Source organism: Calliphora vicina, chromosome 5 (genome assembly GCF_958450345.1).
Source record: "Calliphora vicina chromosome 5, idCalVici1.1, whole genome shotgun sequence".
Taxonomy (NCBI): domain Eukaryota; kingdom Metazoa; phylum Arthropoda; class Insecta; order Diptera; family Calliphoridae; genus Calliphora; species Calliphora vicina.
The window spans coordinates 103,604,373-103,620,999 of NC_088784.1; the positions used below are offsets into that span (position 1 = coordinate 103,604,373).

A 16,627-nucleotide genomic window follows, 5' to 3' on the forward strand; every position below is an offset into this window, starting at 1 on the left:
AAGCATGTCTGACAGAATTATTGAAGATTTGGATCCCGAAGATATCTGGGGTCTTCAGAAAATTGATTTCAACAGACAGACGGACATGGCTTAATCGACTCCGCTATCTATAAGGATCCAGAATATATATACTTTATAGGGTCGAAAATGAAAAATGTAGAAATTACAAACGGAATGACAAACTTATATATACCCTTCTCACGAAGGTGAAGGGTATAAAAACAAGGGTTTACTCTATAGACTAGACGATAGTCTATACTAAAGTCGGGTGAAACTTCCCTACCACTGCAACTTGTGGCCGAGTGTTGCTCAGTGGGGCAGAATTAAAATTTTTTGTAAATAAATCTAGAATTTCTAGACCGCTGGTCCAATCCAAGGTCCAAACCAAGGAGTATTTGTGTTTATGTTATTAAAATGGGCCCTACAAGTGCTGCAGGGGCGGCGCTATGTAGGCTCAAAGTAGGCTAATTTCGACATGTGAAATTTTAAACACGTAAAATTTTTTTGTTTCCCATCCAATTTTAAAGATTTTTATAATTTCGAAAAACATGCTTGCGTGTGCTATTTATCTTTTATAATTTCCTATTTATAGGCATTTCGAAATTTAAAATTTTAAATTTTGCCATAACTTGGTCCGCTTTTTTAAAAATATTGACAGTACTTTTGGATCGAATGGACACAATTTTGTTTGTTAATTAGACAACTAAATTACCAATAATATACAAAAGACGTCAACAGCAAAAAAAGGCTTCACTAACCACTATATATATTTGATGCATCATGGTAACCTAAATACAAAAATGGTAAAATTTTTCAATTTTTTTAAAATTTTTTTTCTCAAAAATTGTGAATTTTTTTTTGATGTTTCTCCACATAATTTATGATAACTCAAAAAGGGTTAGTCCGATATTATTGAAGTAAACTTAGAAAAGTTTAAATTTACATAACCTTTAATCTGTTTATATATTGCGTTTTAATCGGCTCAGTAAATTCGGAGTTATAATAACAAATTGAAGCAACAAATATATTTATTACGTGAAAATAGCAAATTTTGGTGGTTAAAAAACTCATGAAAAATCGAAAATGGCAGAACTTGTTCAGGTTTATTACTTTGTCGCAAAGCCTCGTATAATAGGAACAAAATGAGATATCGAAGATAAAAATCGATTGATTATTTTCGAATTTATTTACAATTAAATGAATTCGCTCATTTTCACAAAATTTAAAATTTTTGTTTGATATATATAAAATTGAGTAGTTAATGTTCTTCTTTCGATTGATTGAATTTTGAAAACATTTTCCCCATGCTTTGTACAAATTTTTACATATACATTGCGTTTTAATCGGCTCAGTAGTTTCGGAGTTATAATAACAAATTGAAGCAAAAATATATTTTTTATGTGAAAATATCTATAGATAATACTCTTAGAATGAATATTTTCTATGGACTTTATCCTCATTCTGAGCCTAAAAATAATCTAAATTTCACCTGTTGCATGAAATACTGAAAATTATTGAAAGTATTGAATGAATCGCAAGAATGCAACGATATAAAAATAAAAGTTTTATTCACATTAAATTATTTAACGAATTTCCATAATGATGATTGTTCAGGGTCATTCATTGGCAAGCAAAAAAATGTTTGTTAATTTCACACATTTCAAGTTTGATTTGCAGAGAAATTCTTAATTATTAGTTTCATTGCATAAAAATAAATAAATATGTAGTTTAAAACATGTTTTAATAATAAACAAGTTAATATATTAATAACAGACACAAACTCACGATCATTTGTACAATATAATGACAAAATAAAGTTTTGTTATAATTTTTAACAAATGTCTGTAATTTTAGAGCAAAAAGAGAGTATTATAATGATATTAATAACTAATTTAAATAAACAAATAGCTCTTAAATTTAAATATTAAAGAGCAAAATTTGTTTTACAAAAACCAGCTTAAAAAAGCTTTTTTAAAACAGCTTTTAGGCAGGCCCAAAGTAATACAAACAACAACAATAACAAAAAAGAAATCTTTTAGCAAAAAAAATAATAACAAAAATTATACTAGACTAAGACACCTACCAACAACGGTATAACAAACAGGCGGCCAGGCAGTCAACCAGCCAGCCAGCCAGGCAAGACAGTTAAACGAACGGCCAAAAAAAAAACAACAAACCAAATACCAACACTTAAGAGCACGTAGACAAGTTAACACACACACACGCTCTGTGCAGCAACAACCACTTCAAAGAAAAATATGACTAAAAAGACAAACGAACGATCGAAGAAAAGACAAGCCTGAAATACTCACAACAACAACAGACGAAAAGCGTCAAAAAGAGGTAAGCAAAGTGGCTAAGAAACAACGGTGAGCGGCTAAATGGGTTTAAGCCATGAATTTAGTTGAGTCGCGTAAGTCATTGAGTGCGTTTGGGTAGTAAAAGAAATTTCGAAGTGGTGATAAGTGACAAATTCTCTAAAAATTCATAAATTAAATAAAATCAAATAAAATAGCTAAAAGTTTTTAATGAAACATAAAATGAATTTGTAAATCAGTAACAACAAAATTTCAAAAAAAATAATTAGTAAACGTTAAATGAATTAACAAAATAAATTAAAAAAAAAATATAAAAAATAACAACAAAAGTAAGCTTTATAATTTGAACAACAAATTACATAACCTAAACAAATATTTAAATATAAAAAGTTATTTAAAAAAGTTAAACAATCAAAAACAAATTTAGTGATTTAAAAAAAGTATTTTATATATTGTGATTACGATTTTATATAAAAAACGTTTAAATTTAATGTTTAATACTTTTAAAATTAAATTTTCCCAAGAAAAACCCGTTACCTGCTGTGAGTCTGAGCCCCTGTTACTGTTACTTTTGCTGCTGCTGCTGTTGCAAACATAATCACAAAATCATTGCAATTTTTCTTTTGTGCTCACAATAGCAATATAAAAAAAAGTGAAATTAATTTGTTTTCGTAAACTTTATGTGAATAAAAAGTAAAAACTAAACGGCCTTTAAAAAATAAACAAAAAACGTTTTTGGGAAAATAAACAAAAGTTAACAAATAGTTAAACTACAGTTTTGCTATAATTGTACTAGAAAATTTAGTCTGCAAAAGTTATAAAATAAAAAAAGAAAAATAACAAAAATTAAAAAAAAAACTTTAACTACATTTTCAAATAAAAATAAATAATAAATAAATAAATAATAAATATTACAGTGCCACCAAATGAAATTAAAACACTCTAATAAAATTTCCTAAAATAATTTCTCAATCTGGAATAATGATCAAAAATTGTTTGATTTTCTACTGAGCACAATCTTATGAGTAAGATATACTTAACTAACATTGCCATATTTCATGTGTGTATTTGAGACAGTCATTACTAAACTGATTCCAAGTAATGGAAACAGTATAAAAAGATTAAATAGTTAATTCAAATAGTCACTCTTTAAACTTTTTCCATTTTATTAAAAAAACTGTTTTTAGATTTTAAGCTTCAAATTTAAATAACTTTTATTCCCATTAACGAACTCTGGTTATGTGTTAACTAATAGTTAAACAGACAGTTTATTTTAACCGACAGTATAACTATTAGTTTACACATAACAAGGCTTCGTGTTAATGGGGTCTAAAAACATCCGTGCAGAGCTTCGAATTAATTAATTAAATGTGAGCTTAATTCACTAAAATCTTAATTCGGAATTAAAAAAATGTCAGCCATTCAATCCAATCCCAACAGCTAATTATTTAGCTTTATTCAAAAGTTTTTATTTATTAAATTTTTGGAATTTTGAATAGTCTTCTCAACAAAAACGGGAATTTATTCTCAATGTGAGAAATACCTTTATTTTCAAACTCTATTTTTAATTATGGGGTGTTTGACTTCAAAAAGCGTGATTTTTTTTTCAAATTTTAAGCTTTTATTTTGAAACATTTGTATAATATAAATTTATTCAAAGTATTGAATATTATTAGCTATGTCCTTCTCCCATCTTTCTGGCAACATATGGATTCCGAGCCAAAAGAACTGCCCATCTTTTGAGGCCAAGAGAGAATCAATCCAATGTCGTATACTCTGTTCCAAAGTGAAGAGTATCCCAGAGAGAGCATTCTGAATCAATCGAAACAAATAGAAGTTGGATGGATCAAGGTCTGAACTATAAGGCGGGAGAGGCAAATCTCCCCAACCACATATTTCTAAATAGTTTTTAACAGGTATTGCAACATGTCACCTACACGCAGAGATAAAATATAATTGGGCATGTTTACTGTAACCATTTAAATAGTGTTACAAGATTTTTAACAATATTATAGTCACAGTAACTATTTACATGATTGTGGTAACCATAATATGGTTGATTTATGAATCACATGTTTGTATGAACCATATATATGGTTACAGTAAACAAATATATGTTTGTGACAACCATTTATATGATGAAGGACTTATCATATTATGTTGCTCTCGGCTTAAGGCTTATCATAATCTGAGAACAACATATTATGATAAAATTATTCATCATAAATATGGTTGCCACAAACATATATTTGTTTACTGTAACCATATATATGGTTGATACAATCATGTGAATCATAAAATTAACCATATTATGGTTACCACAATCATGTAAATGGTTACTGTGACTATAATATTGTTAAAAATCGTGTAACACTATTTAAATGGTTACAGTAACCATGCCCAATTATATTTTTTCTCTGCGTATAGCGTTGTCATAATAGAATATTATGGTTTAATGTCTGGCCGCATATTCTAGGCGTTTTTCGGCCAATGATCGCTTCAAACGAATCATTCCTTTATTAAGTTTTATTTTTGTGTTGGTTTCAATAATTTACAAAATGAATTGAAGGAAATGGACTTAAGTATTTTAGTAATAGATTTGTATTTAAATCTAATCATTAAATACATTTTTCAAGCTATTTTGTAATGGATTTGAATTCCACAAAATCTGAATGATTCAATAAGAAATTAATTCTATAAAGAATGAATTCAATACATTTAAAGTACAAAGGAATTAAGCCTATGAATTAATTCATAATGAATTCATTAACACATTGATTAAGAGATAAAATTTATTTTGATTTTGAAAATCTAATACTTTCGAACCTTTGCTGCGGTAGTAAAGTTTTTGAAAGTGTTCTACAGAAAATTCATTCTTGAACGCCATAGAACAATTTTCGATGTATTTTTTATGGAAAATGTTTCAATAAAAAAACTATCACTTACTAGAGTTGAAGCAAAAAGTAGACTTTTTGATTTTTTTTTTAAAGCAAATCTTTCGAAGTTTTGATTTTAAAAATTTTTGAACTTTTGGAGTTTTTCTTTTTCTTAAATTCGATTTTTTCGGCTCCTATTTGAACATAAAAAATATATGTTTGCTAGATACATATATTGATGAGAAAAATAAATTTTTAAAAAATTTTGAAAAATAATCCTTTTTCAAAATTTTTCAGTTTTAGTCGTCTTTTTTACTGTTTTGGGATAAAGTAATCGATTGTTCGCCTTTTATCAGCAAAAAGTTGTTTGTTAGAACTTAAAGAATATTATTACGTGTTCTGTATTAATGTATTGTCGATTTTTTTTGACTTTATTTCTATAAAATCGAGCCTTAACAGCTAAAATATCTTAACCAACAATATATTCCCTATTCATTTATTAACTCAAATCGATAATTTAGGATCGTTTATATAATCGGTAGAAATTTCATAGGTTCGAATTTCATATGTTTACATTTAATTAAAAGATATAAACAATCACAAAAAGGTTTCTACTAAAAAGTTTGTTGTTATTCACTTAAGATATTTTCGCAGTTAAGACTCGAAATAATCGGCTATTTCACTTTTTCCAACAAATTGTTTATCGTTACTGAGTTTCTTAATCAGTAATACCTTATGATTAACAAATTTTTATTGGATTCAATTATTTTTCTCTATATATTTCTCAAATAAGTTAAATTGCTTAATTTGTTAAGTACTTTCAGTCTTCTTATAACAATTTTTGATCTTAATTCCAGATTTTAAATTAATTTCGTTTAAATAAAACAAAAAATAACCTTTATGATAAACAGAATATTTAACATTGTAAAGTTTTGTGGAAAAAAATTACAAAAATACTCTTGGAATGATATTTAAACCAAAAACAAAACATAAAATTTTTCTAAACTTAAACAAAATATTGAAAATTCTTTAATATGTTATTTAATTTAATAATCGTAATAATAAAAACATTAAATTTGTTTTATATTTTATACAGCCTGCAAAAAAACACCCATAATCTGGATTATTTCATAATAAAATTAAAATCTTCAGAGATTTAACAAAAAATCAATAATTTTTATAAAACTAATTAAATAACAACAATAAAAAGGTAAGTTTAATACAAATATAGATCATAGAATACAAAATTAAGCTTAATTTATTTAAATATCAAAAAATAAAATAAAATATTGAAACAAAAGTTAATTTCTAAACCATTTTAAGAAAATCCATACTCCATCAAAATTTAGGCACAAATCTTTCTTTCGATGTAAAATATGCCTACCTTTTATTATACCCTACACCACCATAGTGGGGTGGGTATAATGCGTTTGTGCAGATGTCTGTAACGCCCAAAAATATTAGTCTAACACCCACCTTGAAGTATACCGATCGACTTAGAATCACTTTCTGAGTCGAAATTTTGAAGATATTTCGATGAAATTTGGTACATATTCTTTTATCGGCTCAAGAACCAAGCCTATTGAAACTGGCTGAAATCGGTCCATTATTTCACCTAGCCCCCATACAAATGTCCTCCCGAAATTGGACTTTATCGGTCATAAATGTTTAATTTATATATGTATCTCCACAAATTCCGCTCCAAATAAGTTTTATATACACAAAATTCATGTCACCAAATTTTGTTACGATCGGTCCATAATTAGTCATAGCTGCCACATAGACCCGCTTCCGAAAATCACTTTAACGTACATAAATCGCTTAATAATGTTGGTATACACACAAAATTCAACATAGTTAACTTTAATATAGACATAAATCAAACGACCTAATTTCATAGTGATCGGTCCATAATTGGTCATAGCCCCCATATAAGGCCCACTTCCGAAAATCACTCAAAAATATAAATTATTTAAATTTTAAAAGAAATTTTTTTTGCTCTTTTACTTAGTGTAGGGTATTATATGGTCGGGTTTGACCGATCATACTTTCTTACTTGTTTTTTATTTGTCAAATATATGGACCCGAAAATAGTTTGTTTGATACAGTCTCGGGAGTAACTGTATCAAACTATTTTTGGTTTCCGGTTAGATTGCTACTGTAAATTTTGTGTATAACAATATTTTCTATAGAAAATCTTGATTATAACAGTATCGAATGTATAACAGTATTTTCTATAGAAAATCTTTTGAGTAATACTTCCCGTTAGTATTACAATCGAGTCTCTACTCTCGAGTCCGTGTATTTTTCCTAAAATCTTCATTTGTCGCACAGTAAAATGTTTAAAAAAAACTGAAAAAAAAACTTTAAGAATTTTTGGAGGCTCATTAAAAAAAATTGGTCATCGAATTTGCCCAACTGATTATAGGCTTTGAACCTATACTGTATACACAAGGTCATGCTTTTTTCACTGTGTTATTAAATATGGATAAAGTATTTTAACACACGCTGATAGTTGCTAGAGAGTTGTATGAATTGTTATAATTTTAATTGCAGCTGTATTTTTAAGATTTTTTTTTTTAAATTTTCAACTTTAAATTAACATAACTTATGCAAGTAATTCAAACAATTGACGTTTTGAAAACATTTTTAATTAATTTTTTATTTTTCTCATATATAATCTTTTAATAAAAGTGGAGTTAATCTATTTGGCAAAAAGTTTCTTTCTAGAGTTTCAATCACAAATTAACATTTAATTTTATTTGATAGTTCAATGATTGATTTATTAATTACATTTTTCCTTGATTATTTGAAATAACTATTTAAAATTTACTTTAAATGTAATTTGTTGTTGTTTATTTTTTATAATTTTTTTTTTTTTATTTCTTAAAAATAACTAGAGATGCTGAGAAAAATTTGTAATTGCCACCTACATTTGTTTTGCTATTTTTATTTATATTTTTTTTGTATATAAATTTAAAACTGCATCATCAGCAGAGTTAACAAACAAAAGTAAAAACCTTTTTGCGAAAAAAAAACAAATAAACAGAATCATCATCTTCATCATCATTTTTAACATAACTGAATTTAGTTGAATGTGAATTGTATATAGCAAGAGATGATGCATCATTTGTCTTTCCTTGCCTTTTTTAGCAGTTTTTTTCAGATTTTTTTGTATCTTTTTCCTTTAAGCATTGCAGTTTAGTGTTGAATCGTCTACACCTCTAGAGATTTTTTTGTTAAATTACAATTGTCACAAACACCTACTATCTTTTCTTTTATACATTTATAGCTATGCATAGTGTCTTTTTTTTTGGAGGAAATTTTGTCACTTTTTTGCTGGTTTTGTGCAAGATTACAACAGTAGACATATTATTACTTAATGGTTGATTAGTGATGCTATTGTTTTCTTAAGTAATGAAATGAATGAAAATAAAAATGAAATTATGCTGCAAGTAGTTACAGAAGAAACTTTAACAGAAAGTTAAAAGAATTAAAAGTTTTATAGAAAAACAAAAAAATATTAGGCAAAAAAATTTTTTTGTTTTCAAGTTTTTAACATTAGAAATTTTGTTTAATTAGCAACAAATTTCTATTTATTTACAACTTAAAACATGTCACTTGATTTGCTGTTTGTTTTCTGTCAGTTTAATTGTTTGTCTTAAAGTGACGTTTTGCTAAATATTTAAATAATTCAGATTTCATAAGACTCTAGGAAGTAGTTTATACGAAAATTTATTTCATTTATTTGTTTTTAATGTTTTAAAATCAACAGTTTTAGCAAAATTTGTTTCTCTATACAAATTCATATTAAATTAAGTCAAATGGATGTCTGAAATTCCAGTTAAATAAAAGTTGCTGCTATTTTATCAAGGTTATTGTTAAAGTTAGCTAGACATACATATTATTACTATTATTATAGCTGTTGTTGTTGTTTGTTTGCTTTTAGAAAACAAAAACAAAAGCAAATTATAAATAACAACAACCACAACAACATCACCATCATCATACAATTATTAGCTAACTTTATGTTAAGGTTTGTCTCTTATGTCTTTCGTTTTTATATACTCTCCCATTAAAGACCTGCACAAGCTGCATTGTTTAACACGAAGACAATTGCCACATGATGCTTTTGTCATGTCATGTTATGTTCTTTTACCTACTTAACAGCAACACGCAAAGGCAATGTATATCAAAACAAAAAACAAACGCAGCATCATTTTAACAACATCATAACACACACAACATTAAAAAAATTAACAGATGCATGGATGACATGGAAAATAATTTCAAGTCATTTAAATCATGTATGAGGCCTTTTTTGTATGAGATGATTTCAATTCACTTGTAGTATTTATTGTGTGCAATAAGAAAAAATCTATATTAATATATAAATGTCTTTGTAAGTTTGTTGGTTTGTTTATTTGTTTGAGCATCACGCCTAAACGGCTGAACCGATTTTATTGAAATTTGGAACGTAGATAGATCCTTACTGGGAAGCGTCAATAGGCTATATATTTTTTTACTACGACAGGGCTAGCGAAGCGCACCGAGTCAAGCTAGTTGACTATAAAAATACAACTGAAATTTATATTTATATTATATAGTAGGTCAAAATAAAAATACGAAAGTACACCAATGGGTTTTTCAATGTTGTTTTGGAAAATTTTACAATATTTAGTAATATTACCTGTTATATTATTACTTAAAAAGGAATACGTGGAATATAAGCCATAAAATGCCAATAATTTTCATGGAATTAAAAATGTAATGTGTTTCACATACATATTTTAAATACTACCTGACTTAGGTACAACGGCTCGAATATTATTAACGGGACATTTAATAATTACATTGCTAAATAAAATAAAACTTCATGAACAAAGCCAATTGGCCTATTAGACGGTGTTTAATTAAAGAAAATTAAATTAATGTATAAATCCTTAACGGTGAAGTTTATAATATATTTAATGATATTAAATACAAAAGTGTTTATTATACTCGTTGTAAAAACGTGTTTAAATTTAATGAAGTGTCTCTGAATCGTTCGCGGCATAATTGCAACAAAAATATAAATCTACGAAAATGATCCAATGGAACAAAAGCAACTGCCCAACGATTTGAAGAAAAAGTGTAGGGCATTTATTGCGTAACTTCACAGAATTTTTTTTTTCCTATTTTTTGTTTTCAAATAAAATCTAGAAGGCTTGAACAAAATTATTTAAATTTTCTAGTATATTTTTATGTTATTCAAAAATGTTTGAAATTTTTCTTGGAAAATATTTAATTTTTTTATGATTTTCAGCTATACAATGAGAAAATATGTATACGTTTCAGACTTTTCTATACATTTAGAAATATTGGCCAATATTGGGATATTATACAAAAATATTTGAACTACATAATGCAATTTATTATAAAATAGCAACAAATTTGTGTAAAAAAATTAAAAATTTCCTTCATGTACAAATTAATAATATTTATGAACATGTTCTTATTCTGAATGAAAAAAGTTTGGAAAAAATTCATGTTCGATTAATAATATTTATTAAAAAATTCATTCCAATTATGAATTTCTTTTTCCTGTGTTACACTTTATTATTTATATTTTTTAAAAATCCTTATATTATTTGTTCTAAATATTTAAAAAAAAATATATAATGCTAAATAATAATAGTTCTCAGATTTTCACAGTTCAGCAGTTATGTACAATTTCATTCTGCTATGCAATTTTATTCTGCCTAACAATGCGACACTTGTTAACATCAATTCAATTCAAGCTACCACACATAACAACAGCATCATCAATAGTTATAGACATGACATGGCACAACACGGTTTTCGCGGCGCGATGACATGGTACAACATGGTTTTTGCGGCGCGATGACATTGAACAACATGATGTGCGCGTCGACACAACAAAACAAAGCATCAAATTTTGAAGTAAGACATTTTTCTACAAAATGTTGTCTTGTGCAGGCCTTTATCTCCCATCTAACAAGAGCATCAATTTTTACTCTCTTTTTTCTGTTTTTTTTTTTGTTATTTCTATTTTTGTGTCATATATTTTTTTGCTAATTTAACTGAAATGTATTCACATTTTGTTATTTTGTCGAAATTTGTTTTTAATCAAAACTCATTATAACAATATTTTTATTTTTTTTATTTTTTCATTTATGAATATATTATTTAGTTAGTTGTTGGGGTTTTTTTTTATTTATGTGTTAATAAGTCATGATTTAACTATTGATTTTTTTTACTGCTTTTTAAAGGAGGGAATGTATGAGAAATCTAGTTTATGAAAGACATGTTTTTTTAACTTCTTCAATATTGGGGTTAGAAATTTCACGAAATTTTGTTAATATTTTTGTTAGAAATAGATATTATAACAGCCAGCTTATAAAATGTTTTTATTCTTAATGTGTATTTTCTTAATAAAATCTTATATTTGCATGTTTAATTTGTTATTTTCTTTTAATTAATATTTATTAATTTTTAAATCTACATTTGCTTCTTATGGTTTTGTGCACATTGAGCAAATATTTAACAAAATAAAACAAAACACTAAAGAATTAACATTTGTATTATTTTTTGACAATTCCTTAATATTTTAAGAACACAAAAACAAAATATACTCAGTTTGCTGATTTTGGTGACCAATTTCTTTGAATGGGGCTCCAAAGATTCTGAAAATCAGTGGACCCTCAAAAAAGGTGTCATCAGTTGTTTGCCAACAGCTAATTCAGATTTGGTTATACCGCTTAACTATATATGGCAATAATATAGCTGAGAGTCTGCCAGACAAATTTTGTTAACATTTTGAAACTATTTTAACAACATTTTATTTTAACAACATTTGTTGGGCAGGCTCTTAGCTATATTATTGCCATATATAGTTAAGCTTTATCATCAAGTCTGAATTAGCTGTTGGCCAAATAATAATGGCATCTTTTTTTGAGAGCCCACTGATTATCAGAAATTTTGGAAGACCATAAAAATAAATTGGTCATTAAAATCGCCAAACTGAGTATAGGGTTTTACTACCCATCGGTAATACAATCGAATCTATACTGTCTATGTAATTTACCAAAAGCCTGAATTTGTCGCACAGTGAAATTTTTAAAATTCACTGAAATGAAAAAAATTTTGAATTTTTTTTTACAAAAATTCGTTAATAGCTAAACATTTTTAATGTTTAAGAGTTAATATAAGACGTAATTTTCAATGCCGTGCCGAAAAAATTAAGTCAATATCAATGTTGGTTAAAAAGTTATAAGCGTACAAAACTTACAATTCATGATAATATTTCTTAATATCACTTAGATTTTTAAATTTGTATTTGGGTTAAATGTTAATTTTCAAAATTTTGAAATTCGAAATATACTGCAAAATATTTAAGGATTTTTTTATGTCATAAAAGTATATTTTGTTTAACAAAATTGTAAAAGATAAATGGAGATAAATGAGTTCATATACTATACCACTCCAAGTTAACTTTTAATTAATAATTGTGACCGATTACGAATTTTTATTTGTAATTTTTATAAAATATCAATTCAAATAGGTTTGGTTAATAGTTAGAAATTTGTTACTCTTTGTAACAGCACTCTCTTTAATACTTGTTCTCTTAATCTTTGCTCTCTAAATTTTTTTTGAAATTCATTTTAAAACATTCTTTAATATATTTGCTTAAAGACCACACTTTACTTATATTCAAATAAACCGGCCCAAGTAAATATTAATTTTATTAATAAATTGTATTTTTCTATACAAAATCTTCATAATTAAAATCAACATAAACTTGTTTTCAAATAGAATTTAACAATTTTTGATTTCCCCCTACACATAAATTTAAATTCAAAAACAAAATTTACATTTATCTAACAAAAATTCCTAAATACTATTAAAAATCTATAATTTGCATTTTTGTATATTTTAGTTAAATTGAATATAAAAAAACAAAACAAATATAAACTAACACTACAATTGGTGGTGACGTATATTATACACACTTTATGTTAGAATTGTAAAATGAATTAATTCTTTTATTTAAGGAAATTCAATATTATTTTAAAAATTTCATTCAATTCGACTATATTTTTCTAGCAGGATTTGATATACCCTTCACCAAATTACACTTTAAAATAAAAATTTTAAATATTTATAGGTAAACAAAATTTAAATTTTTTTTCCAGTTGTTTTTTCGAATTTAATTTTTAATTAAATTTTTAAATTTAAAAAAAATTTTTTTTTCGTTTTTTAAATTTTTGTTTTAAATATTTAGTGAAATAAAAAAATTCGGGTTAAATTTTTTTTCCCGATTTTGACCCATTGTAGGTCCAACTTACTATGGTATTATATACATCGTTGCAAAGGATCTATCATTAGATATCCATATTGTCTATATTAATGACTTAGTAAACCAGATATAGATCAAAAATAGGTCAAAAATCGAGGTTGTCCTGATTTTTCCCTTATATGTCAGCCATTTGTAGACCGATTCTCTCGATTCTTAATAGCAACCGAGCCGGAAGAATTTCGGAGATATTGATGTATGAATCGTATATGCAAGTTATTTGGGGGCTTCGGAAAGATCGACAGAAGGACATGGCTATATCGACTCCGCTGTCTATAACGATCCAGAATATATATACTTTGTGGGGTCGCAAATCATGGTGAAGGGTATAATAACTTCAAGAATAAAATAAATACTATTCAGCCAAATTGTATGCGAACATTTTTCTTATATATAGCGCAGTCGATACAGCCATGTCCTGTGTGTTATATTCCCGGTTCAGTTGCTATTAAAAATCGAGAAAATCGGCCCACAAATGGCTGATATGATACGACTACGTCGATTTTATACCTAATTATTTTCTCTATCTGGTTTACTAAGTCATTAATATAGACAATAAGGATGTCTAATGATAGATATTTCAAAAACCATTCCAACGATGTCATAGTATTTCGGACCTACAATGGGTAAAAATAGAGAAAAATATTTTAGCGCCAAAAAAAAAAAAAATAATTAAATTTTTTTAAAAAAAATGTTTCTTTACCAAAAATATTTTCAATCAATTATTCAATTATTTTAAAGTATACTTTGACATATTTCTTTTTAAATTTCGAAAAACTCGCGATTTTATTCGCAATTTTAATTTAATACTGAATATGGTCAAAATCGGAAGACGGTTAAAAACTTGTGTTTTTTCTGTATTGCTAAACCAACTGATATATCAAAACATAATTTTATAATCGTAAAAGTAGTTCAGAAACCCCACTGTTAATCGTCATTTTTAAATCCAAGTGGAAGCAGGAGGAGTGGGCTTCTCAAACTTTATCTTTTTGGTAGCGGCCACTAACTAGTCCATTCTATTACTTGTTAATTTATGAATGCATATTTTAATGTCTTGTTAAAACTTAAAGATCTGACTGATAACAATTTAAAAGTTCTATTATTTTGCATAAAAATAAACGAAAAAATACACTTTTTACACTAACTACTGTTTTGTTTTTTGAATTTGTTTTTTTTTTTTCTTTCTGTTTTTCTACGAAAAAGATTAATACCATTCGATAACATTGTTTTGCCTGGTAAATACCAGCAGAAAACCCAACTACTCAAAGTCATTCATTCATACTAGACGAGTAAATACCACCTCTAACACTAAATACTACCGCCAGCCAATACTACGGCTACCAACTAACTTGCACCATCAGCAATAGCAATTGTTGTGTTGTGCACAGTACAAGTACTTAGTACCATTGACTCGACTAATTAGAATTCTAAAGAGTAAAACTGTTGGATATTAAACAGTTAAATGGTTAGAAAACGAAACGAAACGGAAAAAAATAACTACAAAATTCTAAATGCGTGGCAATTGTGTTTGAAACCAACAAAAATATCTATAGAGGTACTGGAAATATATTCAACATTTAAATACTTTGGCATGATTTTTTTTGTAGTTGTATGCAAAAAAAAAAAACTTTAAAAACAACGAATTTTCCGTTGTTGTAATGAAGGTTTGGGTAGTTTTTTTTTCTCTGCTTATTTGTATAGCTGTTTATTCCGAAGAAAAATGACAGGTAGTCAGAGCTGTAAAAGAGCTAATTGAGGACTAAAACTTGTAAAACATGTAATGTAATCGCATTAGATTAAAAGTTTAACCTTTAAAAAAATCTATTGCTTTAAACAATTTATTAAATAATATTTATTGAAAAAAGATTCAAGTCCTTAAAACTCGTTTTATTAAATTTGAATGAGTCTTCACAGCACTGTTGCTGCTTCCTTAGTAATTAACTAAAATGGCAAAGTGTGCGGAAAAACAACGACCTACCACCAGTGTACCAAAGTACAGCAAGTTACTTACAAGTAAATACCACTATAGGTTTGTACTGCAATCAAAAACACCAACTACATTATGCAATGGCTGGCTGGCTGTTAAATGCTTTAGGAAAATTATATGCCAAAAAAAAAAAATATAAACAGAAACAAATTTAAAGAAAACTTTACAAAAGTACTTATTGGAGGTCGAAATGAAGATAGACACGCAAAAATAATTTCAACAAAACAAAAAAATAATGTTGTAAATTGAAATTTTTACACAAAAACAATGTTTTTTTTGTTTTTTGTTAACAAGCAAAAACAAATTGAGAAAATAATAATAGAAATGAAAATGAGGTTTTAATTAAATTGTTTTGAGGTTTTTCTAACTAAACAGCGAAAATTTAAGACTTAGGAAATGAATAACATTATAATTAAATTTATATAAAAAATTTTGAAAAAATTAGAATAAAAACCTGTAAAGCTTCCAAGTTGTTGTCAAGTCTGAAAAGGTCTACCAATTTTAAAATATTCTGTCTAGACTGATACATTTTTAAAAATGAATTCTTTATTTACATAATCGAGACCATATAGGATTATATGGTTAACATTTTGCCACTAAATAACTTCAACAGGGGAGCAGATTTAAAGAAAATATTGAAATTTTGTTAAGAAAACATTTTTAACTAAAAACAAGTAAGAGAGCTATATCCAGCTGTGCAAAATCTTATATACCCATCACAAAATTATTCTTTAAAATTAAAGTTTTTAGATAAAAAAAATTAATTTATTAGGGAAAATGATATTATTGCTAACAAAAATTTAAATTTATAAATTAAAAAAGTTTTTTGTGAAAAAAAATCGGAAAAAATATTTTTCCCGATTTTGACCCATTATAGATCCGACTTACTATGACCTTATATACGCCATTGCAAAAGTCTTTGAAATATCCATGATTAGATATCCAATTCTATATTTATGACTTAATCCAGATGTAATAAAACAAGTTCGACTGTGCCGAATCTTATATACCCTTCACCAAACTAAACTTTATTTTTTTTTTTCAAAATTGTTTTTAATTTTTTTTCCCAATTTTTGGTTTTAGTAAAAAA

The 16,627-nt window shown here is 26.6% G+C and overlaps 1 protein-coding gene across 2 annotated transcripts in view; it reads left to right on the plus strand.

Moving 5' to 3' along the window:
- LOC135962060 (uncharacterized) overlaps window positions 1-16,627 on the plus strand; it is a 586,654-nt gene that overhangs the window by 462,314 nt on the left and 107,713 nt on the right. The window contains exon 1 of one of the 2 annotated variants that reach the window (XM_065513794.1): window positions 6,291-6,404. The exons of the other annotated variant lie outside the window; for it this stretch is intronic. The gene's annotated coding sequence lies outside the window, so the exon portion shown is untranslated. Of the gene's footprint in view, window positions 1-6,290; window positions 6,405-16,627 lie in introns of those variants that run through there. 2 annotated transcript variants of the gene reach the window in all.